Below are 25,358 nucleotides of genomic sequence, written 5' to 3' on the forward strand. Positions count from 1 at the left end.
AACCAGATAGTTGAGAACAAGTTCTCATTTACAACTGAGACCCAGGCCAAGATAAAGCAAAGCAGTTCGACACAAACTACACAGAGTTACACATGGAGTAAAACAAACATACAGTCAATAATACAGTAGAACAAAAGAAAACAAAAAGTCTATGTACAGTGAGTGGAAATGAGGTAAGATAAGGCAATAAATAGGCCATGGTGGCAAAGTAATTACAATATAGCAATTAAACACTGGAATGGTAGAATGTGCAGAAGATGAATGTGCAGGTAGAGATACTGGGGTGCAAAGGAGCAAGATAAATAAATACCAGTATGGGGATGAGGTAGATAGATGGGCTGTATACAGATGGGCTATGAACAGGTGCAGTAATCTGTGAGCTGTTCTGACAGTTGGTGCTTAAAGCTAGTGAGGGAGATGTGAGTCTCCAACTTCAGTGATTTTTGCAGTTCGTTCCAGTCATTGGCAGCAGAGAACTGGAAGGAAAGGCGGCCGATGGAGGAATTGGCTTTGGGGAGTGACCAGTGAGATATACCTGCTGGAGCGCGTGCTACGGGTGGGTGTTGCTATGGTGACCAGTGAGATATACCTGCTGGAGCACGTGCTACGAGTGGGTGCTGCTATGGTGACCAGAGAGATATACCTGCTGGAGCACGTGCTACGGGTGGGTGTTGCTATGGTGACCAGAGAGATATACCTGCTGGAGTACGTGCTACGGGTGGGTGTTGCTATGGTGACCAGAGAGATATACCTGCTGGAGTACGTGCTACGGGTGTGTGCTGCTATGGTGACCAGAGAGATATACCTGCTGGAGCGCATGCTTCAGGTGGGTGCTGCTATGGTGACCAGCGAGCTGAGATAAGGGGGGACTTTACCTAGCAGGGTCTTGTAGATGACATGGAGCCAGTGGGTTTGGCGACGAGTATGAAGCGAGGGCCAGCCAACGAGAGCGTATAGATCGCAGTGGTGGGTAGTATATGGGGCTTTGGTGACAAACCGGATGGCACTGTGATAGACTGCATCCAGTTTGTTGAGTAGAGTGTTGGAGGCTATTTTATAGATGACATCACCGAAGTCGAGGATCGGTAGGGTGGTCAGTTTTACGAGGGTATGTTTGGCAACATGAGTGAAGGATGCATTGTTGCGATATAGGAAGCCAATTCGAGATTTAATTTTGCATCTAGATTTAATTTTGAATTAGAGATGCTTAATGTGAGTCGAAGGAGAGTTTACAGTCGAACCAGACACTCAGGTATTCAAAATGGTCGGTAATCTGTTCGTTAACTTGGCATTCGAAGACCTAAGAAAGGCAGGGTAGGATAGATCTGTAGATCTGTCATCCCCCTTTGAAGAGGGGGATGACCGCGGCAGCTTTCCAATCTTTGGGAATCTCAGACCATACAAAAGAGGTTGAACGGGACAGTAATAGGGTTTGCAATAATTTCAGCACCTAATGTTTTTAAAGAGGTGCGTCTCTCTCTCCTGTTCTGTGACCCTCCCCAGGTCTCTCTCCTGTTCTGTGACCCCCCCCCCAGGTCTCTCTCCTGTTTTGTGGACCCCCCAGGTCTCTCTCCTGTTCTGTGACCCCCCCCCAGGTCTCTCTCCTGTTTTGTGGACCCCCCAGGTCTCTCTCCTGTTCTGTGACCCCCAGGTCTCTCTCCTGTTCTGTGGACCCCCCAGGTCTCTGTAATAGTGTCTCTCTCCTGTTCTGTGACCCCCCCAGGTCTCTCTCCTGTTCTGTGACCCCCCAGGTCTCTGTAATAGTGTCTCTCTCCTGTTCTGTGACCCCCAGGTCTCTCTCCTGTTCTGTGACCCCCCCCCCCCCAGGTCTCTGTAATAGTGTCTCTCTCCTGTTCTGTGACCCCCCAGGTCTCTCTCCTGTTCTGTGACCCCCCCCCAGGTCTCTGTAATAGTGTCTCTCTCCTGTTCTGTGACCCCCAGGTCTCTCTCCTGTTCTGTGACCCCCCCAGGTCTCTCTCCTGTTCTGTGACCCCCCAGGTCTCTCTCCTGTTCTGTGACCCCCCAGGTCTCTGTAATAGTGTCTCTCTCCTGTTCTGTGACCCCCCAGGTCTCTCTCCTGTTCTGTGACCCCCCAGGTCTCTGTAATAGTGTCTCTCTCCTGTTCTGTGACCCCCCCAGGTCTCTCTCCTGTTCTGTGACCCCCCCCCCAGGTCTCTCTCCTGTTCTGTGACCCCCCCAGGTCTCTCTCCTGTTCTGTGACCCCCAGGTCTCTCTCCTGTTCTGTGACCCCCAGGTCTCTCTCCTGTTCTGTGACCCCCCAGGTCTCTCTCCTGTTCTGTGACCCCCCAGGTCTCTGTAATAGTGTCTCTCTCCTGTTCTGTGACCCCCCAGGTCTCTCTCCTGTTCTGTGACCCCCAGGTCTCTCTCCTGTTCTGTGACCCCCCAGGTCTCTGTAATAGTGTCTCTCTCCTGTTCTGTGACCCCCCCAGGTCCCTCTCCTGTTCTGTGACCCCCCCCAGGTCTCTGTAATAGTGTCTCTCTCCTGTTCTGTGACCCCCAGGTCTCTCTCCTGTTCTGTGACCCCCCCCTCTGTAGGTCTCTCTCCTGTTCTGTGACCCCCCCCCCAGGTCTCTCTCCTGTTCTGTGACCCCCCCCAGGTCTCTGTAATAGTGTCTCTCTCCTGTTCTGTGACCCCCCCAGGTCTCTCTCCTGTTCTGTGACCCCCCAGGTCTCTGTAATAGTGTCTCTCTCCTGTTCTGTGACCCCCCCAGGTCCCTCTCCTGTTCTGTGACCCCCCCCCCCCCAGGTCTCTCTCCTGTTCTGTGACCCCCCAGGTCTCTCTCCTGTTCTGTGACCCCCCAGGTCTCTGTAATAGTGTCTCTCTCCTGTTCTGTGACCCCCCCAGGTCTCTGTAATAGTGTCTCTCTCCTGTTCTGTGACCCCCCAGGTCTCTCTCCTGTTCTGTGACCCCCAGGTCCCTCTCCTGTTCTGTGACCCCCCCAGGTCTCTGTAATAGTGTCTCTCTCCTGTTCTGTGACCCCCCAGGTCTCTCTCCTGTTCTGTGACCCCCCCCCCCAGGTCTCTCTCCTGTTCTGTGACCCCCCCCAGGTCTCTCTCCTGTTCTGTGACCCCCAGGTCTCTCTCCTGTTCTGTGACCCCCAGGTCTCTCTCCTGTTCTGTGACCCCCCCAGGTCTCTGTAATAGTGTCTCTCTCCTGTTCTGTGACCCCCAGGTCTCTCTCCTGTTCTGTGACCCCCCAGGTCTCTCTCCTGTTCTGTGACCCCCCCAGGTCTCTGTAATAGTGTCTCTCTCCTGTTCTGTGACCCCCAGGTCCCTCTCCTGTTCTGTGACCCCCCCCCCAGGTCTCTGTAATAGTGTCTCTCTCCTGTTCTGTGACCCCCAGGTCTCTCTCCTGTTCTGTGACCCCCCCCCCAGGTCTCTCTCCTGTTCTGTGACCCCCCCAGGTCTCTCTCCTGTTCTGTGACCCCCCCAGGTCTCTGTAATAGTGTCTCTCTCCTGTTCTGTGACCCCCCCAGGTCTCTCTCCTGTTCTGTGACCCCCCCCCAGGTCTCTCTCCTGTTCTGTGACCCCCCCCCAGGTCTCTCTCCTGTTCTGTGACCCCCCCCAGGTCTCTCTCCTGTTCTGTGACCCCCCCAGGTCTCTCTCCTGTTCTGTGACCCCCCCCCAGGTCTCTCTCCTGTTCTGTGACCCCCCAGGTCCCTCTCCTGTTCTGTGACCCCCCAGGTCTCTGTAATAGTGTCTCTCTCCTGTTCTGTGACCCCCCAGGTCTCTCTCCTGTTCTGTGACCCCCCCCCCAGGTCTCTCTCCTGTTCTGTGACCCCCCCCCCAGGTCTCTCTCCTGTTCTGTGACCCCCCCAGGTCTCTCTCCTGTTCTGTGACCCCCCCCAGGTCTCTGTAATAGTGTCTCTCTCCTGTTCTGTGACCCCCCAGGTCTCTCTCCTGTTCTGTGACCCCCCCCAGGTCTCTCTCCTGTTCTGTGACCCCCCCCCCAGGTCTCTCTCCTGTTCTGTGACCCCCCCCAGGTCTCTGTAATAGTGTCTCTCTCCTGTTCTGTGACCCCCCCCAGGTCCCTCTCCTGTTCTGTGACCCCCCCCAGGTCTCTGTAATAGTGTCTCTCTCCTGTTCTGTGACCCCCCCAGGTCTCTCTCCTGTTCTGTGACCCCCCCAGGTCTCTGTAATAGTGTCTCTCTCCTGTTCTGTGACCCCCAGGTCTCTCTCCTGTTCTGTGACCCCCACCCCCAGGTCCCTCTCCTGTTCTGTGACCCCCCCCCAGGTCTCTGTAATAGTGTCTCTCTCCTGTTCTGTGACCCCCCCAGGTCCCTCTCCTGTTCTGTGACCCCCAGGTCTCTGTAATAGTGTCTCTCTCCTGTTCTGTGACCCCCAGGTCTCTCTCCTGTTCTGTGACCCCCCAGGTCTCTGTAATAGTGTCTCTCTCCTGTTCTGTGACCCCCAGGTCTCTCTCCTGTTCTGTGACCCCCCAGGTCTCTCTCCTGTTCTGTGACCCCCCAGGTCTCTGTATTAGTGTCTCTCTCCTGTTTTGTGGACCCCCCCAGGTCTCTGTAATAGTGTCTCTCCCTGTTCTGTGACCCCCCCAGGTCTCTCTCCTGTTCTGTGACCCCCCAGGTCTCTCTCCTGTTCTGTGACCCCCCAGGTCTCTCTCCTGTTCTGTGACCCCCCAGGTCTCTGTAAGTGTCTCTCTCCTGTTCTGTGACCCCCCCCCCAGGTCTCTCTCCTGTTCTGTGACCCCCCAGGTCTCTCTCCTGTTCTGTGACCCCCCCAGGTCTCTCTCCTGTTCTGTGACCCCCAGGTCTCTCTCCTGTTCTGTGACCCCCCAGGTCTCTCTCCTGTTCTGTGACCCCCCAGGTCTCTCTCCTGTTCTGTGACCCCCAGGTCTCTCTCCTGTTCTGTGACCCCCCCAGGTCTCTCTCCTGTTCTGTGACCCCCCAGGTCTCTCTCCTGTTCTGTGACCCCCCCAGGTCTCTCTCCTGTTCTGTGGACCCCCCCAGGTCTCTCTCCTGTTCTGTGACCCCCCCCCCCCAGGTCTCTCTCCTGTTCTGTGACCCCCCCAGGTCTCTCTCCTGTTCTGTGACCCCCCCCCCAGGTCTCTCTCCTGTTCTGTGACCCCCCCCCCAGGTCTCTCTCCTGTTCTGTGACCCCCAGGTCTCTGTAATAGTGTCTCTCTCCTGTTCTGTGACCCCCCCAGGTCTCTCTCCTGTTCTGTGGACCCCCAGGTCTCTCTCCTGTTCTGTGACCCCCCCCAGGTCTCTCTCCTGTTCTGTGACCCCCCCCCAGGTCTCTCTCCTGTTCTGTGACCCCCCCCAGGTCTCTCTCCTGTTCTGTGACCCCCCCCAGGTCTCTCTCCTGTTCTGTGACCCCCCCCCCCAGGTCTCTCTCCTGTTCTGTGGACCCCCCAGGTCTCTCTCCTGTTATGTGACCCCCCCAGGTCTCTGTAATAGTGTCTCTCACCATTTCTCTGTGAACCCCCCGGTCTCTCTCCTGTTCTGTGACCCCCCCCAGGTCTCTCCCTGTTCTGTGACCCCCCCCAGGTCTCTCTCCTGTTCTGTGACCCCCCAGGTCTCTCTCCTGTTCTGTGACCCCCCCCCCCCAGGTCTCTCTCCTGTTCTGTGACCCCCCCCCCCAGGTCTCTCTCCTGTTCTGTGACCCCCCCCAGGTCTCTCTCCTGTTCTGTGACCCCCCCCCAGGTCTCTCTCCTGTTCTCTGTGACCCCCCAGGTATCTCTCCTGTTCTCTGTGACCCCCAGGTCTCTCACCATTTCTCTGTGACCCCCAGGTCTCTGTGACCCCCCCAGGTCTCTCACCATTTCTCTGTGACCCCCAGGTCTCTGTGACTCCCCCAGGTCTCTCACCGTTTCTCTGTGACCCCCAGGTCTCTCACCATTTCTCTGTGACCCCCCAGGTCTCTGTGACCCCCAGGTCTCTCACCGTTTCTCTGTGACCCCCAGGTCTCTGTGACCCCCCCAGGTCTCTCACCGTTTCTCTGTGACCCCCCAGGTCTCTGTGACCCCCCAGGTCTCTCACCGTTTCTCTGTGACCCCCAGGTCTCTGTGTAACAGGGTGAGGTCAGCGGTCATGTCTCCCATGTGGAGCAGCAGGGCCAGGCAGTACGCTGCCACCTTCACACGCATCGACGTAGACACCACGTACTGCACCCTGGAGACACACACACACACACACACACACACTAGTAACATTCTGCACCCTACGCTCATTAATACCAATGTAGCTACTGAATTTAACTAAATCTGATTTTTAACTCAGAGGAAGGAAAGGAGAGCTCTATTCCCTATCTAGTGCACTATGTAGGGTGCTATTTGAAAATCAGACGATCTATGGGCCCGGGTCTAGTGCACTATGTAGGGTGCTATTTGAAAAGCAGACGATCTATGGGCCCGGGTCTAGTGCACTACGTAGGGTGCTATTTGAGAAGCAGACGATCTTTGGGCCCGGGTCTAGTGCACTATGTAGGGTGCTATTTGAGAAGCAGACGCTCTATGGGCCCGGGTCTAGTGCACTACGTAGGGTGCTATTTGAGAAGCAGACGATCTTTGGGCCCGGGTCTAGTGCACTATGTAGGGTGTTATTTGAGAAGCAGACGATCTATGGGCCCGGGTCTAGTGCACTATGTAGGGTGCTATTTGAGAAGCAGACGCTCTATGGGCCCGGGTCTAGTGCACTACGTAGGGTGCTATTTGAGAAGCAGACGCTCTATGGGCCCGGGTCTAGTGCACTATGTAGGGTGCTATTTGAGAAGCTGACGATCTTTGGGCCCGGGTCTAGTGCACTATGTAGGGTGCCAGCGAGTGGACAGCTACCTGCCGTTATTGAAGGTCTCCACGGTGAAGGTCCTCATCAGCTTGATGTGGATGATACGAGGACAGCCCTCTTCCTGCCCGACTAGAAAACAACATTAACACAACCCTTAATGATACGAGGGCAGCCCTCCTCCTGACTAGAAAACAACATTAACACAACCCTTAATGATACGAGGACAGCCCTCCTCCTGACTAGAAAACAACATTAACACAACCCTTAATGATACGAGGGCAGCCCTCCTCCTGACTAGAAAACAACATTAACACAACCCTTAATGATACGAGGGCAGCCCTCCTGCCTGACTAGAAAACAACATTAACACAACCCTTAATGATACGAGGGCAGCCCTCCTCCTGACTAGAAAACAACATTAACACAACCCTTAATGATATGAGGGCAGCCCTCCTCCTGCCCGACTAGAAAACAACATTAACACAACCCTTAATGATACGAGGGCAGCCCTCCTCCTGACTAGAAAACAACATTAACACAACCCTTAATGATACGAGGACAGCCCTCCTCCTGACTAGAAAACAACATTAACACAACCCTTAATGATATGAGGACAGCCCTCCTCCTGACTAGAAAACAACATTAACACAACCCTTAATGATACGAGGACAGCCCTCCTCCTGACTAGAAAACAACATTAACACAACCCTTAATGATACGAGGGCAGCCCTCCTCCTGACTAGAAAACAACATTAACACAACCCTTAATGATACGAGGGCAGCCCTCCTCCTGACTAGAAAACAACATTAACACAACCCTTAATGATACGAGGGCAGCCCTCCTCCTGACTAGAAAACAACATTAACACAACCCTTAATGATACGAGGGCAGCCCTCCTCCTGACTAGAAAACAACATTAACACAACCCTTAATGATACGAGGGCAGCCCTCCTCCTGACTAGAAAACAACATTAACACAACCCTTAATGATACGAGGGCAGCCCTCCTCCTGACTAGAAAACAACATTAACACAACCCTTAATGATACGAAGGCAGCCCTCCTCCTGACTAGAAAACAACATTAACACAACCCTTAATGATATGAGGGATTAGAGATTATGTTCTCGGTAAACACTAAAGGTGCTCAAACGAGGATTACTTTTTAAAAAGTCAACACTTGCTTCTCGTACACACACACACCCCACACACACACACACACACACACACGGCGTGGCACTCACACTTGCGAGTCATGTTTTTCTGCCGTGCCAGTTTGAGCAGCAGGAGGAGGTAGAAGGCACAGCGAGCCTGTCTCTCTCGGGCCACGCCCTCTCTGGGCAGGCTCTCCAACTGACACACCACGCTCTGACACCTGGAACAACAACGTCAGCACAACGTCAACAACACAACAACAACAACGTCAACAACACAACAACAACAACGTCAACAACACAGCAACAACAACGTCAACAACGCATCAACAACACAAAGTCAACAACAACACCGTCAACGTCAACAACACAACATCAACAACGTCAACAACAACAACAACACCGTCAACAACAGTATGAGTGTTGTAGTCCGACCCTTCATCTGTTAAGTTCTGTAGTTCCTCAGGGGTCAGGGCGGCCATCTTGGAGCCAGCAGCATCCAGGACATCGTACTCCACCGGAGACAGGACTGGGACTCAGGTAAGGACTCGCACATTAACCTGGTCACGCACGCATTAACCTGGTCACGCACGCATTAACCTGGTCACGCACGCATTAACCTGGTCACGCACGCATTAACCTGGTCACGCACGCATTAACCTGGTCACGCACGCATTAACCAGGTCACGCACGCATTAACCTGGTCACGCACGCATTAACCTGGTCACGCACGCATTAACCTGGTCACACACGCATTAACCTGGCCACACATTAACCTGGCCACGCATTAACCTGGTCACGCATTAACCTGGTCACGCATTAACCTAGCCACGCATTAACCTGGTCACGCATTAACCTGGTCACGCATTAACCTGGTCACACATTAACCTGGTCACACACACATTAACCTGGTCACGCATTAACCTGGCCACGCATTAACCTGGCCACGCATTAACCTGGCCACGCATTAACCTCGTCACACACGCATTAACCTGGCCACGCATTAACCTGGCCACGCATTAACCTGGCCACGCATTAACCTGGCCACGCATTAACCTGGCCACGCATTAACCTGGCCACGCATTAACCTGGCCACGCATTAACCTGGCCACGCATTAACCTGGCCACACATTTACCTGGCCACACATTTACCTGGCCACACATTTACCTGGCCACACATTTACCTGGCCACACATTTACCTGGCCACACATTAACCTGGTCACACATTAACCTGGCCACACATTAACCTGGTCACACATTAACCTGGTCACACATTAACCTGGCCACACATTAACCTGGTCACACACACTAACCTGGTCTCACTCACACACACACACACACACACACACACACACACACACACACACACACACACACACAGTCCAGGTGAAGGATACTGTCGTCAAACAGGTAGACCTGTTGAGGTGTGTCAGCGTCGGGGTAGCAGGGAGGAAGGTAATGAGACACTGCAGACTGGGATTCTGCCTGAACAACTTCCTGCTGAAGGGCTGGAGAAACATCACTGTGTTACTGTACAGGTGTGTGTGTGTTCCTGTACAGGTGTGTGTGTGTGTTCCTGTACAGGTGTGTGTGTGTGTTCCTGTACAGGTGTGTGTGTGTGTTCCTGTACAGGTGTGTGTGTGTGTTCCTGTACAGGTGTGTGTGTGTGTTACTGTACAGGTGTGTGTGTGTGTTACTGTACAGGTGTGTGTGTGTGTTACTGTACAGGTGTGTGTGTGTGTTACTGTACAGGTGTGTGTGTGTGTTACTGTACAGGTGTGTGTGTGTGTTACTGTACAGGTGTGTGTGTGTGTTACTGTACAGGTGTGTGTGTGTGTTACTGTACAGGTGTGTGTGTGTGTGTGTGTGTGTTACTGTACAGGTGTGTGTGTGTGTGTGTGTGTGTGTTACTGTACAGGTGTGTGTGTGTGTGTGTGTGTGTTACTGTACAGGTGTGTGTGTGTGTGTGTGTTACTGTACAGGTGTGTGTGTGTGTGTGTGTTACTGTACAGGTGTGTGTGTGTGTGTGTGTTACTGTACAGGTGTGTGTGTTACTGTACAGGTGTGTGTGTGTTACTGTACAGGTGTGTGTGTTACTGTACAGTGTGTGTGTGTGTGTGTGTGTGTGTGTGTGTGTGTGTGTGTTACTGTACAGGTGTGTGTGTTACTGTACAGGTGTGTGTGTGTGTTACTGTACAGGTGTGTGTGTGTGTGTTACTGTACAGGTGTGTGTGTGTGTTCGTTACTGTACAGGTGTGTGTGTTCGTGTTACTGTACAGGTGTGTGTGTTCGTGTTACTGTACAGGTGTTCGTGTTACTGTACAGGTGTTCGTGTTACTGTACAGGTGTGTGTGTTCGTGTTACTGTACAGGTGTGTGTGTGTGTTACTGTACAGGTGTGTGTGTGTGTTACTGTACAGGTGTGTGTGTGTGTTACTGTACAGGTGTGTGTGTGTGTGTTACTGTACAGGTGTGTGTGTGTGTGTTACTGTACAGGTGTGTGTGTGTGTGTTACTGTACAGGTGTGTGTGTGTGTGTTACTGTACAGGTGTTCGTGTGTTACTGTACAGGTGTGTGTGTTACTGTGTGTGTGTGTACGTTACTGTGTGTGTGTGTTACTGTACAGGTGTGCGTGTGTTACTGTACAGGTGTTCGTGTGTTACTGTACAGGGGTTCGTGTGTTACTGTACAGGTGTTCGTGTGTTACTGTACAGGTGTGTGTGTTACTGTGTGTGTGTGTACGTCTTCTGGTCTGACTGTGTCCTTCAGAAAGTATTCAGACCCCTTGACTTATTACACATTTTGTTACATTACAGCCTTATTCTAAACTGGATTCAATTGTTTTTTTCCCTCTCACCACAATGACATCACAGTACCCCATAATGACATCACAACCTATAATGACATCACAATACCTCATAATGACATCACAATAACCCCATAATACCAAGTAGCAAGTTTTCATCAAGGATCTCCACTTTACTCCGTTCATCTCTCCCTCGATCCTGTCTAGTCTCACAGTCCGCTGAAAAACATCCCCACAGCATGATGCTGCCACCACCATGCTTCACCGTAGGGATGGAGCCAGGTTTCCTCCAGACGTGATGCTGCCACCACCATGCTTCACCGTAGGGATGGAGCCAGGTTTCCTCCAGACGTGATGCTGCCACCACCATGCTTCACCGTAGGGATGGTGCCAGGTTTCCTCCAGACGTGACGCTTAGCATTCAGGCCAAAGAGTTCAATCTTGCTTTCATCAGACCAGAGAATCTGAGAGTCCTTTAAGTGCCTTTAATTCCTTTGACCTCATGGCTTGGTTTTTGCTCTGTCAACTGTGGGACCTTATATAGACAGGTGTGTGCCTTTCCAAATCATGTCCAATCAATTGAATTTACCACAGGTGGACTCCAATCAAGTTGTAGAAACATCTCAAGGATGATCAATGGAAACAGGAGGCACCTGAACTCAATTCAGAGTCTCAATACTTATTTCGGTTTATTTTTTAATAAATATGCAAATATTTCTAAACCCATTTTCGCGATGTCATTGTGGGATATTGCGATGTCATTGTGGGATATTGCGATGTCATTGTGGGGTATTGCGATGTCATTGTGGGATATTGCGATGTCATTGTGGGGTATTGCGATGTCATTGTGGGGTATTGCGATGTCATTGTGGGATATTGCGATGTCATTAAGCGGTATTGCGATGTCATTGTGGGGTATTGCGATGTCATTGTGGGGTATTGCGATGTCATTGTGGGGTATTGCGATGTCATTGTGGGGTATTGCGATGTCATTGTGGGGTATTGCGATGTCATTGTGGGGTATTGCGATGTCATTGTGGGGTATTGCGATGTCATTGTGGGGTATTGCGATGTCATTGTGGGGTATTGCGATGTCATTGTGGGGTATTGCGATGTCATTGTGGGGTATTGTGTGTCGATTTGAGGATAAAAAAGGCTGTAACTAAAATGTGGAGAAAGAGAAGGGGTCTGAATACTTCCCAAATGTACTGTAGGTGTGTGTGTGTAGGTATACAGGTGTGTGTAGGTATACAGGTGTGTGTAGGTATACAGGTGTGTGTAGGTATACAGGTGTGTGTAGGTATACAGGTGTGTGTAGGTACCTTCCAGGCCCTTCTGGTCTATGATGGAATGGGCAGCCTTTGCCACAGCGCTCTGCAGGGTCTCACTGCCCACCTGGTTCAGTCTCCTGGAGGTCAGAGCTCTCTTCTGCTTGTTGGTGCCAAACGCCTCGATCAGAGAGTCCACCTGTAGGGGGGGGGGGGGTATTCATTCTGATGATTGATGTGATCAATTGCAGATTATAAATGTAGCCTGCGGTGGATTTAGTAAAACAACACTTAAAACCTGACAGTAAGTATTGGGGAAACTCTGATCCCTGGAACTAGAGACTAAGGGAGGTGTTCAAGGCTGATAGAACTCTAGAACGTTCTAGAGTTCTATTTTTAACAGATGTTCAAGGCTGATAAAAATAGAACCCGGAACGTTCTAGAGTTCTAACAGAAATGAATGTTCAAGGCTAATAGAACTCTAGAACGTTCCTGGTTCTATTTTTAACAGATGTTCAAGGCTGATAAAAATAGAACCCGGAACGTTCTAGAGTTCTAACAGAAATGAATGTTCAAGGCTAATAGAACTCTAGAACGTTCCGGGTTCTATTTTTAACAGAGATGAATGGAGGTACCTTTTCCCTGTATGTTAGATCTGTGTTCTGGGACGCGTCATTCTCTGTAGACGCCTCCCCTGGGAAACAGACAACATGTTAGTCAGAGAGAGAGACGCCTCCCCTGGGAAACAGACAACATGTTAGTCAGAGAGAGAGACGCCTCCCTGGGAAACAGACAACATGTTAGTCAGAGAGAGATCCCCTGGGAAACAGACAACATGTTAGTCAGAGAGAGAGACGCCTCCCTGGGAAACAGACAACATGTTAGTCAGAGAGAGAGACGCTCCCTGGGAAACAGACAACATGTTAGTCAGAGAGAGAGACGCCTCCCTGGGAAACAGACAACATGTTAGTCAGAGAGAGACACCTCCTGGGAAACAGACAACATGTTAGTCAGAGAGACACCTCCCTGGGAAACAGACAACATGTTAGTCAGAGAGAGAGAGACGCCTCCCCTGGGAAACAGACAACATGTTAGTCAGAGAGAGAGACGCTCCCTGGGAAACAGACAACATGTTAGTCAGAGAGAGAGACGCCTCCCTGGGAAACAGACAACATGTTAGTCAGAGAGAGAGACGCATGTTAGCCAGAGAGAAGACCTGGGAAACAGACAACATGTTAGTCAGAGAGAGAGACGCCTCCCCTGGGAGACAGACAACATGTTAGTCAGAGAGAGAGACGCCTCCCCTGGGAAACAGACAACATGTTAGTCAGAGAGAGAGACGCTCCCTGGGAAACAGACAACATGTTAGTCAGAGAGAGAGACGCCTCCCTGGGAAACAGACAACATGTTAGTCAGAGAGAGAGACGCTCCCTGGGAAACAGACAACATGTTAGTCAGAGAGAGACGCCTCCCCTGGGAAACAGACAACATGTTAGTCAGAGAGAGAGACGCCTCCCCTGGGAAACAGACAACATGTTAGTCAGAGAGAGAGACGCCTCCCTGGGAAACAGACAACATGTTAGTCAGAGAGAGAGACGCCTCCCTGGGAAACAGACAACATGTTAGTCAGAGAGAGAGACGCCTCCCTGGGAAACAGACAACATGTTAGTCAGAGAGAGAGACGCTCCCCTGGGAAACAGACAACATGTTAGTCAGAGAGAGAGAGACCTCCCCTGGGAAACAGACAACATGTTAGTCAGAAACAGCCTCCCTGGGAAACAGACAACATGTTAGTCAGAGAGAGAGACGCCTCCTGGGAAACAGACAACATGTTAGTCAGAGAGAGAGAAACGCCTCCCCCTGGGAAACAGACAACATGTTAGTCAGAGAGAGACGACGCCTCCCCTGGGAAACAGACAACATGTTAGTCAGAGAGAGAGACGCCTCCCCTGGGAAACAGACAACATGTTAGTCAGAGAGAGACGCTCCCCTGGGAAACAGACAACATGTTAGTCAGAGAGAGACGCTCCCCTGGGAAACAGACAACATGTTAGTCAGACAGACAACATGTTAGTCAGAGAGAGAGAGACGCTCCCTGGGAAACAGACAACATGTTAGTCAGAGAGAGAGAGACGCCTCCCTGGGAAACAGACAACATGTTAGTCAGAGAGAGAGACGCCTCCCCCTGGGAAACAGACAACATGTTAGTCAGAGAGAGAGAGACGCCCCTGGGAAACAGACAACATGTTAGTCAGAGAGAGACGCCTCCCCTGGGAAACAGACAACATGTTAGTCAGAGAGAGAGAGACGCTCCCCAAAACAGACAACATGTTAGTCAGAGAGAGAGACGCTCCCCTGGGAAACAGACAACATGTTAGTCAGAGAGAGAGAGCCTCCCCTGGGAAACAGACAACATGTTAGTCAGAGAGAGAGACGCCTCCCCTGGGAAACAGACAACATGTTAGTCAGAGAGAGAGACGCCTCCCCTGGGAAACAGACAACATGTTAGTCAGAGAGAGAGAGACGCCTCCCTGGGAAACAGACAACATGTTAGTCAGAGAGAGAGACGCGCCTCCCCTGGGAAACAGACAACATGTTAGTCAGAGAGAGAGACGCCTCCCTGGGAAACAGACAACATGTTAGTCAGAGAGAGAGACGCCTCCCCTGGGAAACAGACAACATGTTAGTCAGAGAGAGAGACGCCTCCCTGGGAAACAGACAACATGTTAGTCAGAGAGAGAGACGCCTCCCCTGGGAAACAGACAACATGTTAGTCAGAGAGAGACGCCTCCCCTGGGAAACAGACAACATGTTAGTCAGAGAGAGAGACGCTCCCCTGGGAAACAGACAACATGTTAGTCAGAGAGAGAGACGCCTCCCTGGGAAACAGACAACATGTTAGTCAGAGAGAGAGACGCCTCCCTGGGAAACAGACAACATGTTAGTCAGAGAGACGCCTCCCTGGGAAACAGACAACATGTTAGTCAGAGACGCCTCCCTGGGAAACAGACAACATGTTAGTCAGAGAGAGAGACGCCTCCCCTGGGAAACAGACAACATGTTAGTCAGAGAGAGAGACGCTCCCCTGGGAAACAGACAACATGTTAGTCAGAGAGAGACGCCTCCCTGGGAAACAGACAACATGTTAGTCAGAGAGAGAGACGCCTCCCTGGGAAACAGACAACATGTTAGTCAGAGAGAGAGACGCCTCCCTGGGAAACAGACAACATGTTAGTCAGAGAGAGAGACGCCTCCCCTGGGAAACAGACAACATGTTAGTCAGAGAGAGAGACGCCTCCCTGGGAAACAGACAACATGTTAGTCAGAGAGAGAGACGCCTCCCCTGGGAAACAGACAACATGTTAGTCAGAGAGAGAGACGCCTCCCTGGGAAACAGACAACATGTTAGTCAGAGAGAGAGACGCCTCCCCTGGGAAACAGACAACATGTTAGTCAGAGAGAGAGACGCCTCCCTGGGAAACAGACAACATGTTAGTCAGAGAGAGAGACGCCTCCCTGGGAAACAGACAACATGTTAGTCAGAGAGAGAGACGCCTCCCTGGGAAACAGACAACATGTTAGTCAGAGAGAGACGCCTCCCTGGGAAACAGACAACATGTTAGTCAGAGAGAGAGACGCCTCCCTGGGAAACAGACAACATGTTAGTCAGAGAGAGACGCCTCCCCTGGGAAACAGACAACATGTTAGTCAGAGAGAGACGCCCCCTGGGAAACAGACAACATGTTAGTCAGAGAGAGACGCCTCCTGGGAAACAGACAACATGTTAGTCAGAGAGAGAGAGACGCCTCCCTGGGAAACAGACAACATGTTAGTCAGAGAGAGAGACGCCTCCCCTGGGAAACAGACAACATGTTAGTCAGAGAGAGAGACGCCTCCCAACATGGGAAACAGACAACATGTTAGTCAGAGAGAGAGACGCCTCCCTGGGAAACAGACAACATGTTAGTCAGAGAGAGAGACGCCTCCCCTGGGAAACAGACAACATGTTAGTCAGAGAGAGAGACGCTCCCTGGGAAACAGACAACATGTTAGTCAGAGAGAGAGACGCCTCCCTGGGAAACAGACAACATGTTAGTCAGAGAGAGAGACGCCTCCCCTGGGAAACAGACAACATGTTAGTCAGAGAGAGAGACGCCTCCCCTGGGAAACAGACAACATGTTAGTCAGAGAGAGACGCCCCTGGGAAACAGACAACATGTTAGTCAGAGAGAGAGACGCTCCCCTGGGAAACAGACAACATGTTAGTCAGAGAGAGAGACGCCTCCTGGGAAACAGACAACATGTTAGTCAGAGAGAGACGCCTCCCTGGGAAACAGACAACATGTTAGTCAGAGAGAGAGACCTCCCCTGGGAAACAGACAACATGTTAGTCAGAGAGAGACGCCCCCCTGGGAAACAGACAACATGTTAGTCAGAGAGAGAGACGCCTCCCTGGGAAACAGACAACATGTTAGTCAGAGAGAGAGAGACGCTCCCTGGGAAACAGACAACATGTTAGTCAGAGAGAGAGAGACGCCTCCCTGGGAAACAGACAACATGTTAGTCAGAGAGAGAGACGCCTCCCCTGGGAAACAGACAACATGTTAGTCAGAGAGAGAGACGCCTCCCTGGGAAACAGACAACATGTTAGTCAGAGAGAGAGACGCCTCCCTGGGAAACAGACAACATGTTAGTCAGAGAGAGAGACGCCTCCCTGGGAAACAGACAACATGTTAGTCAGAGAGAGACGCCTCCCCTGGGAAACAGACAACATGTTAGTCAGAGAGAGACGCCTCCTGGGAAACAGACAACATGTTAGTCAGAGAGAGAGACGCCTCCCTGGGAAACAGACAACATGTTAGTCAGAGAGAGAGAGACGCCTCCCCTGGGAAACAGACAACATGTTAGTCAGAGAGAGAGACGCCTCCCCTGGGAAACAGACAACATGTTAGTCAGAGAGACGCCTCCCCTGGGAAACAGACAACATGTTAGTCAGAGAGAGAGACGCCTCCCCTGGGAAACAGACAACATGTTAGTCAGAGAGAGAGACGCCTCCCCTGGGAAACAGACAACATGTTAGTCAGAGAGAGAGAGCCTCCCTGGGAAACAGACAACATGTTAGTCAGAGAGAGAGAGACGCCTCCCCTGGGAAACAGACAACATGTTAGTCAGAGAGAGAGACGCCTCCCTGGGAAACAGACAACATGTTAGTCAGAGAGAGAGACGCCTCCCTGGGAAACAGACAACATGTTAGTCAGAGAGAGAGACCTCCCTGGGAAACAGACAACATGTTAGTCAGAGAGAGAGAGACGCCTCCCCTGGGAAACAGACAACATGTTAGTCAGAGAGAGACGCCTCCCCTGGGAAACAGACAACATGTTAGTCAGAGAGAGACGCTCCCTGGGAAACAGACAACATGTTAGTCAGAGAGAGAGAGACGCTCCCTGGGAAACAGACAACATGTTAGTCAGAGAGAGAGACGCTCCCTGGGAAACAGACAACATGTTAGTCAGAGAGAGAGACGCCTCCCCTGGGAAACAGACAACATGTTAGTCAGAGAGAGACGCCTCCCTGGGAAACAGACAACATGTTAGTCAGAGAGAGAGACGCCTCCCTGGGAAACAGACAACATGTTAGTCAGAGAGAGAGACGCCTCCCTGGGAAACAGACAACATGTTAGTCAGAGAGAGAGACGCTCCCTGGGAAACAGACAACATGTTAGTCAGAGAGAGAGACGCCTCCCTGGGAAACAGACAACATGTTAGTCAGAGAGAGACGCCTCCCTGGGAAACAGACAACATGTTAGTCAGAGAGAGAGACGCCTCCCTGGGAAACAGACAACATGTTAGTCAGAGAGAGAGAGACGCCTCCCCTGGGAAACAGACAACATGTTAGTCAGAGAGAGAGACGCCTCCCCTGGGAAACAGACAACATGTTAGTCAGAGAGAGAGACGCCTCCCTGGGAAACAGACAACATGTTAGTCAGAGAGAGAGAGACGCCTCCCCTGGGAAACAGACAACATGTTAGTCAGAGAGAGACGCCTCCTGGGAAACAGACAACATGTTAGTCAGAGAGAGAGAGCCTCCCCTGGGAAACAGACAACATGTTAGTCAGAGAGAGAGACGCCTCCCCTGGGAAACAGACAACATGTTAGTCAGAGAGAGAGACGCCTCCCTGGGAAACAGACAACATGTTAGTCAGAGAGAGAGACGCTCCCTGGGAAACAGACAACATGTTAGTCAGAGAGAGAGACGCCTCCCTGGGAAACAGACAACATGTTAGTCAGAGAGAGAGACGCTCCCCTGGGAAACAGACAACATGTTAGTCAGAGAGAGAGACGCTCCCTGGGAAACAGACAACATGTTAGTCAGAGAGACGCCTCCCTGGGAAACAGACAACATGTTAGTCAGAGAGAGAGACGCCTCCCTGGGAAACAGACAACATGTTAGTCAGAGAGAGAGACGCCTCCCTGGGAAACAGACAACATGTTAGTCAGAGAGAGAGACGCCTCCCTGGGAAACAGACAACATGTTAGTCAGAGAGAGAGACGCCTCCCTGGGAAACAGACAACATGTTAGTCAGAGAGAGAGACGCTCCCTGGGAAACAGACAACATGTTAGTCAGAGAGAGAGACGCCTCCCTGGGAAACAGACAACATGTTAGTCAGAGAGAGAGACGCCTCCCTGGGAAACAGACAACATGTTAGTCAGAGAGAGAGACGCCTCCCCTGGGAAACAGACAACATGTTAGTCAGAGAGAGAGAGACGCCCCCTGGGAAACAGACAACATGTTAGTCAGAGAGAGAGACGCCTCCCTGGGAAACAGACAACATGTTAGTCAGAGAGAGAGAGACGCTCCCCTGGGAAACAGACAACATGTTAGTCAGAGAGAGAGAGACGCCTCCCTGGGAAACAGACAACATGTTAGTCAGAGAGAGAGACGCCTCCCTGGGAAACAGACAACATGTTAGTCAGAGAGAGAGACGCCTCCCCTGGGAAACAGACAACATGTTAGTCAGAGAGAGAGACGCCTCCCTGGGAAACAGACAACATGTTAGTCAGAGAGAGAGAGACGCCTCCCCTGGGAAACAGACAACATGTTAGTCAGAGAGAGAGACGCTCCCCCCTGGGAAACAGACAACATGTTAGTCAGAGAGAGAGACGCCTCCCTGGGAAACAGACAACATGTTAGTCAGAGAGAGACGCTCCTGGGAAACAGACAACATGTTAGTCAGAGAGAGAGACGCTCCCCTGGGAAACAGACAACATGTTAGTCAGAGAGAGAGACGCTCCCCTGGGAAACAGACAACATGTTAGTCAGAGAGAGAGACGCGCTCCCTGGGAAACAGACAACATGTTAGTCAGAGAGAGAGAGACGCTCCCCTGGGAAACAGACAACATGTTAGTCAGAGAGAGAGACGCTCCCCTGGGAAACAGACAACATGTTAGTCAGAGAGAGAGACGCTCCCCTGGGAAACAGACAACATGTTAGTCAGAGAGAGAGACGCCCATGTTAGTCAGAGAGACGCTGGGAAACAGACAACATGTTAGTCAGAGAGAGAGACGCCTCCCTGGGAAACAGACAACATGTTAGTCAGAGAGAGAGACGCTCCCCTGGGAAACAGACAACATGTTAGTCAGAGAGAGACGCCCCCTGGGAAACAGACAACATGTTAGTCAGAAGAGAGACGCCTCCCTGGGAAACAGACAACATGTTAGTCAGAGAGAGAGACGCTCCCCTGGGAAACAGACAACATGTTAGTCAGAGAGAGAGACGCCTCCCTGGGAAACAGACAACATGTTAGTCAGAGAGAGAGACGCCTCCCCTGGGAAAACAGACAACATGTTAGTCAGAGAGAGAGAGACGCCTCCCCTGGGAAACAGACAACATGTTAGTCAGAGAGAGAGACGCCTCCCTGGGAAACAGACAACATGTTAGTCAGAGAGAGAGACGCTGGGAAACAGACAACATGTTAGTCAGAGAGAGAGACGCCTCCCCTGGGAAACAGACAACATGTTAGTCAGAGAGACGCTCCTGGGAAAACAGACAACATGTTACGAGAGAAGAGACGCCTCCCCTGGGAAACAGACAACATGTTAGAGAGAGAGACGCTCCCCTGGGGAAACAGACAACATGTTAGTCAGAGAGAGAGACGCCTCCCCTGGGAAACAGACAACATGTTAGTCAGAGAGAGAGACGCTCCCTGGGAAACAGACAACATGTTAGTCAGAGAGAGAGAGAGCCTCCCCTGGGAAACAGACAACATGTTAGTCAGAGAGAGAGACGCTCCCCTGGGAAAACAGACAACATGTTAGTCAGAGAGAGAGAGACGCTCCCTGGGAAACAGACAACATGTTAGTCAGAGAGAGAGACGCTCCCCTGGGAAAACAGACAACATGTTAGCCAGAGAGAGACGCTCCCCTGGGAAACAGACAACATGTTAGTCAGAGAGAGAGAGACGCTCCCTGGGAAACAGACAACATGTTAGTCAGAGAGAGAGAGACGCTCCCTGGGAAACAGACAACATGTTAGTCAGAGAGAGAGACGCTCCTGGGGGAAACAGACAACATGTTAGTCGAGAGAGAGACGCCTCCCTGGGAAACAGACAACATGTTAGTCAGAGAGAGAGACGCGCTCCCTGGGAAACAGACAACATGTTAGTCAGAGAGAGACGCTCCTGGGAAACAGACAACATGTTAGCCAGAGAGAGAGACGCTCCCTGGGAAAGACAACATGTTAGTCAGGAGAGAGAGACGCTCCCTGGGAAACAGACAACATGTTAGTCAGAGAGAGACGCCTCCCTGGGAAACAGACAACATGTTAGTCAGAGAGAGAGACGCCTCCCTGGGAAACAGACAACATGTTAGCCGAGAGAGAGAGACGCTCCCTGGGAAACAGACAACATGTTAGTCAGAGAGAGAGACGCCTCCTCTGGGAGAGTCAGAGACGCCTTCCCCTGGGAAACAGACAACATGTTAGTCAGAGAGAGAGACGCTCCCTGGGGAAACAGACAACATGTTAGTCAGGAGAGAGAGAGACGCCTCCCCTGGGAAACAGTCAACATGTTAGTCAGAGAGAGAGACGCTCCTGGGAAACAGATAACATGTTAGTCAGAGAGAGAGACGCCTCCCCTGGGAAACAGACAACATGTTAGTCAGAGAGAGACGCTCCCCTGGGAAACAGACAACATGTTAGCTGAGAGAGAGACGACGCCCTGGGAAACAGACAACATGTTAGTCAGAGAGAGAGACGCGCCCCTGGGAAACAGACAACATGTTAGTCAGAGAGAGAGACGCTCCCCTGGGAAACAGACAACATGTTAGTCAGAGAGAGACGCTCCTGGGAAAACAGACAACATGTTAGTCAGAGAGAGACGCTCCTGGGAAACAGACAACATGTTAGTCAGAGAGAGAGAGACGCTCCCTGGGAAACAGACAACATGTTAGTCAGAGAGAGAGACGCTCCCTGGGAAACAGACAACATGTTAGTCAGAGAGAGACGCTCCTGGGAAACAGACAACATGTTAGTCAGAGAGAGAGACGCTCTCCTGGGAAAACAGACAACATGTTAGTCAGAGAGAGAGACGCCCCTGGGAAACAGACAACATGTTAGTCAGAGAGAGAGACCTCCCCTGGGAAACAGACAACATGTTAGTCAGAGAGAGACGCTCCCTGGGAAACAGACAACATGTTAGTCAGAGAGAGACGCTCCCTGGGAAACAGACAACATGTTAGTCAGAGAGACGCTCCTGGGAAACAGACAACATGTTAGTCAGAGAGAGAGAGACGCTCCTGGGGGAAACAGACAACATGTTAGTCAGAGAGAGACGCTTCTGGGAAACAGACAACATGTTAGTCAGAGAGAGAGACGCCTCTCTGGGAAACAGACAACATGTTAGTCAGAGAGACGACGCTCCCTGGGAAACAGACAAATATGTTAGCCAGAGAGAGAGACGCCTCCCTGGGAAACAGACAACATGTTAGTCAGAGAGAGAGACGCCTCCCCTGGGAAACAGACAACATGTTAGTCAGAGAGAGACGCCTCCCTGGGAAACAGACAACATGTTAGTCAGAGAGAGAGACGCTCCCCTGGGAAACAGACAACATGTTAGTCAGAGAGAGACACCTCCCTGGGAAACAGACAACATGTTAGTCAGGAGAGAGAGACGCCTCCTGGGAAACAGACAACATGTTAGTCAGAGAGAGAGACGCTCCTGGGAAACAGACAACATGTTAGTCAGAGAGACGCTCCCTGGGAAACAGACAACATGTTAGTCAGAGAGAGACGCTCCTGGGAAACAGACAACATGTTAGTCAGAGAGAGAGACGCCTCTGGGAAACAGACAACATGTTAGCCAGAGAGACGCTCCCTGGGAAACAGACAACATGTTAGTCAGAGAGAGAGACGCCTCCTGGGAAACAGACAACATGTTAGTCAGAGAGAGACGCCCCCTGGGAAACAGACAACACGTTAGTCAGAGAGAGAGAGACGCTCCCCTGGGAAACAGACAACATGTTAGTCAGAGACGCTCCTCAAACAGACAACATGTTAGTCGGAGAGAGAGAGCCTCCCTGGGAAACAGACAACACGTTAGTCAGAGAGAGACGCTCCTGGGAAACAGACAACACGTTAGTCAGAGAGAGAGAGACGCTCCCTGGGAAACAGACAACATGTTAGTCAGAGAGAGACGCTCCCTGGGGAAAACAGACAACATGTTAGTCAGAGAGAGAGACGCCTCCCTGGGAAACAGACAACATGTTAGTCAGAGAGAGAGACGCCTCCTGGGAAACAGACAACATGTTAGTCAGAGAGAGAGACGCTCCCCTGGGAAACAGACAACATGACAACACGTTAGTCAGAGAGAGAGACGCCCCCTGGGAAACAGACAACATGTTAGTCAGAGAGAGAGAGACGCTCCCTGGGAAACAGACAACATGTTAGTCAGAGAGAGAGCTCCCCTGGGAAACAGACAACATGTTGGTCAGGAGAGAGAGACGCCTCCCCTGGGAAACAGACAACATGTTAGTCAGAGAGAGAGAGACGCCTCCCTCAGACAACATGTTAGTCAGAGAGAGAGACGCCCCTGGGAAACAGACAACATGTTATCTGAGAGAGAGAGATCCCTGTCAAACAGACAACATGTTAGTTTCTAGAGACGCCTACCTGGGAAACAGACATGTTAGCTCAGTGAGAGAGACGCCCCTGGGAAACAGACAACATGTTAGTCAGAGAGAGAGGACGCTCCCTGGGAAACAGACAACATGTTAGTCAGAGAGAGGGTTTCATTCCCTGGGGAAACAGACAAATATGTTAGTCAGGAGAGAGAGACGTTTTGGGAAACATCAACATGTTAGTCAGAGATGACGTCCTGGGAAACAGACAACATGTTAGTCAGAGAGAGAGACGCTCACTGGGAAACAGACAACATGTTAGTCAGAGAGACGCTCCTGGGAAAAAACAGACTGTTAGTCAGAGAGAGGGTTTCCTCTGGGAAACAGACAACATGTTAGTCAGAGAGGATGACGCTCCCAGGGAAACAGACAACATGTTAGGGGCATCCGAGAGACGCCTCCCCTGGGAAACAGACAACATGTTAGTCAGAGAGAGACGTTTTATCTGGGAAACAGACAACATGTTAGTCAGTGAAGGGTTTCTCCGCATGGGAAACAGACAACATGTTAGTCAAGAGAGAGACGCCCATGGGAAACAGACAACATGTTAGTCAGAGAAGACGCCTCCCCCTAGGGAAAACAGACAACGTTAGTCAGAGAGAGAGAGTTTCATCCCTGAAACTGGGGGATGACTGTCACAGGAAGGGTTTTATCTGATAGGGGATGACTGTCACAGTGAAGGGTTTTATCTGATAGGGGATGACTGTCACAGTGAAGGGTTTTATCTGATAGGGGATGACTGTCACAGTGAAGGGTTTTATCTGATAGGGGATGACTGTCACAGTGAAGGGTTTCATCCGTACCTGGGATGACTGTCACAGTGAAGGGTTTTATCATCTCATAGGGGATGACTGTCACAGTGAAGGGTTTTATCATCTGATAGGGGATGACTGTCACAGTGAAGGGTTTTATCTGATAGGGATGACTGTCACAGTGAAGGGGATGACTTTATCTGTACCTGGGATGACTGTCACAGTGAAGGGTTTATCTGATAGGGGATGACTGTCACAGTGAAGGGTTTCATCTGATAGGGATGACTGTCACAGTGAAGGGTTTTATCATCTCATAGGGGATGACTGTCACAGTGAAGGGTTTTATCATCTGATAGGGGATGACTGTCACAGTGAAGGGTTTTATCTGATAGGGGATGACTGTCACAGTGAAGGGTTTTATCTGATAGGGGATGACTGTCACAGTGAAGGGTTTTATCTGATAGGGGATGACTGTCACAGTGAAGGGTTTTATCTGATAGGGGATGACTGTCACAGTGAAGGGTTTCATCCGCACCTGGGATGACTGTCACAGTGAAGGGTTTTATCTGATAGGGGATGACTGTCACAGTGAAGGGTTTTATCTGATAGGGATGACTGTCACAGTGAAGGGTTTTATCTGATAGGGGATGACTGTCACAGTGAAGGGTTTTATCTGATAGGGATGACTGTCACAGTGAAGGGTTTTATCTCATAGGGGGATGACTGTCACAGTGAAGGGTTTTATCTGGGGATACCTGGGGATGACTGTCACAGTGAAGGGTTTTATCTGATAGGGGATGACTGTCACAGTGAAGGGTTTATCATGATCCATAGGGATGACTGTCACAGTGAAGGGTTTTATCTGATAGGGGATGACTGTCACAGTAGAAGGGTTTATCCGTACCTGGGATGACTGTCACAGTGAGGGTTTTATCTGATAGGGATGACTGTCACAGTGAAGGGTTTTATCTGATAGGGATGACTGTCACAGTGAAGGGTTTCACATCCGTACCTGGGATGACTGTCACAGTGAAGGGTTTTATCTGATCTGATAGGGGATGACTGTCACAGTGAAGGGTTTCATCCGATAGGGATGACTGTCACAGTGAAGGGTTTTATCTGTACCTGGGATGACTGTCACAGTGAAGGGTTTGTCATCCGAAGGGTTTTATCCTGGGATGACTGTCACAGTGAAGGGATTTATCCGATAGGGATGACTGTCACAGTGAAGGTTTCAAGGGTTTCATCCGTACCTGGGATGACGGGCTGCATGTTGAAGAGTTGAGCGTTGTGCAAGGGTCCATCCTCATGGTCTCCTTGTTCAGCACCTGTCACATAATACCCTGAGACAAAATAACACACAGTCACCCTGCCACTGTTTTGAAGAGTTGAAACAGCTGAGAGACGTAACAACACAGCCACCCTGCCACTGTTTTGCAAA

The 25,358-nt window shown here is 51.0% G+C and overlaps 1 pseudogene; it reads right to left on the bottom strand.

Moving 5' to 3' along the window:
* Positions 1-25,358, bottom strand: part of LOC135538282 (DNA-directed RNA polymerase I subunit RPA49-like) — a 29,253-nt pseudogene that overhangs the window by 1,174 nt on the left and 2,721 nt on the right.

This window comes from Oncorhynchus masou, unplaced genomic scaffold (assembly GCF_036934945.1).
Source record: "Oncorhynchus masou masou isolate Uvic2021 unplaced genomic scaffold, UVic_Omas_1.1 unplaced_scaffold_936, whole genome shotgun sequence".
Taxonomy (NCBI): domain Eukaryota; kingdom Metazoa; phylum Chordata; class Actinopteri; order Salmoniformes; family Salmonidae; genus Oncorhynchus; species Oncorhynchus masou.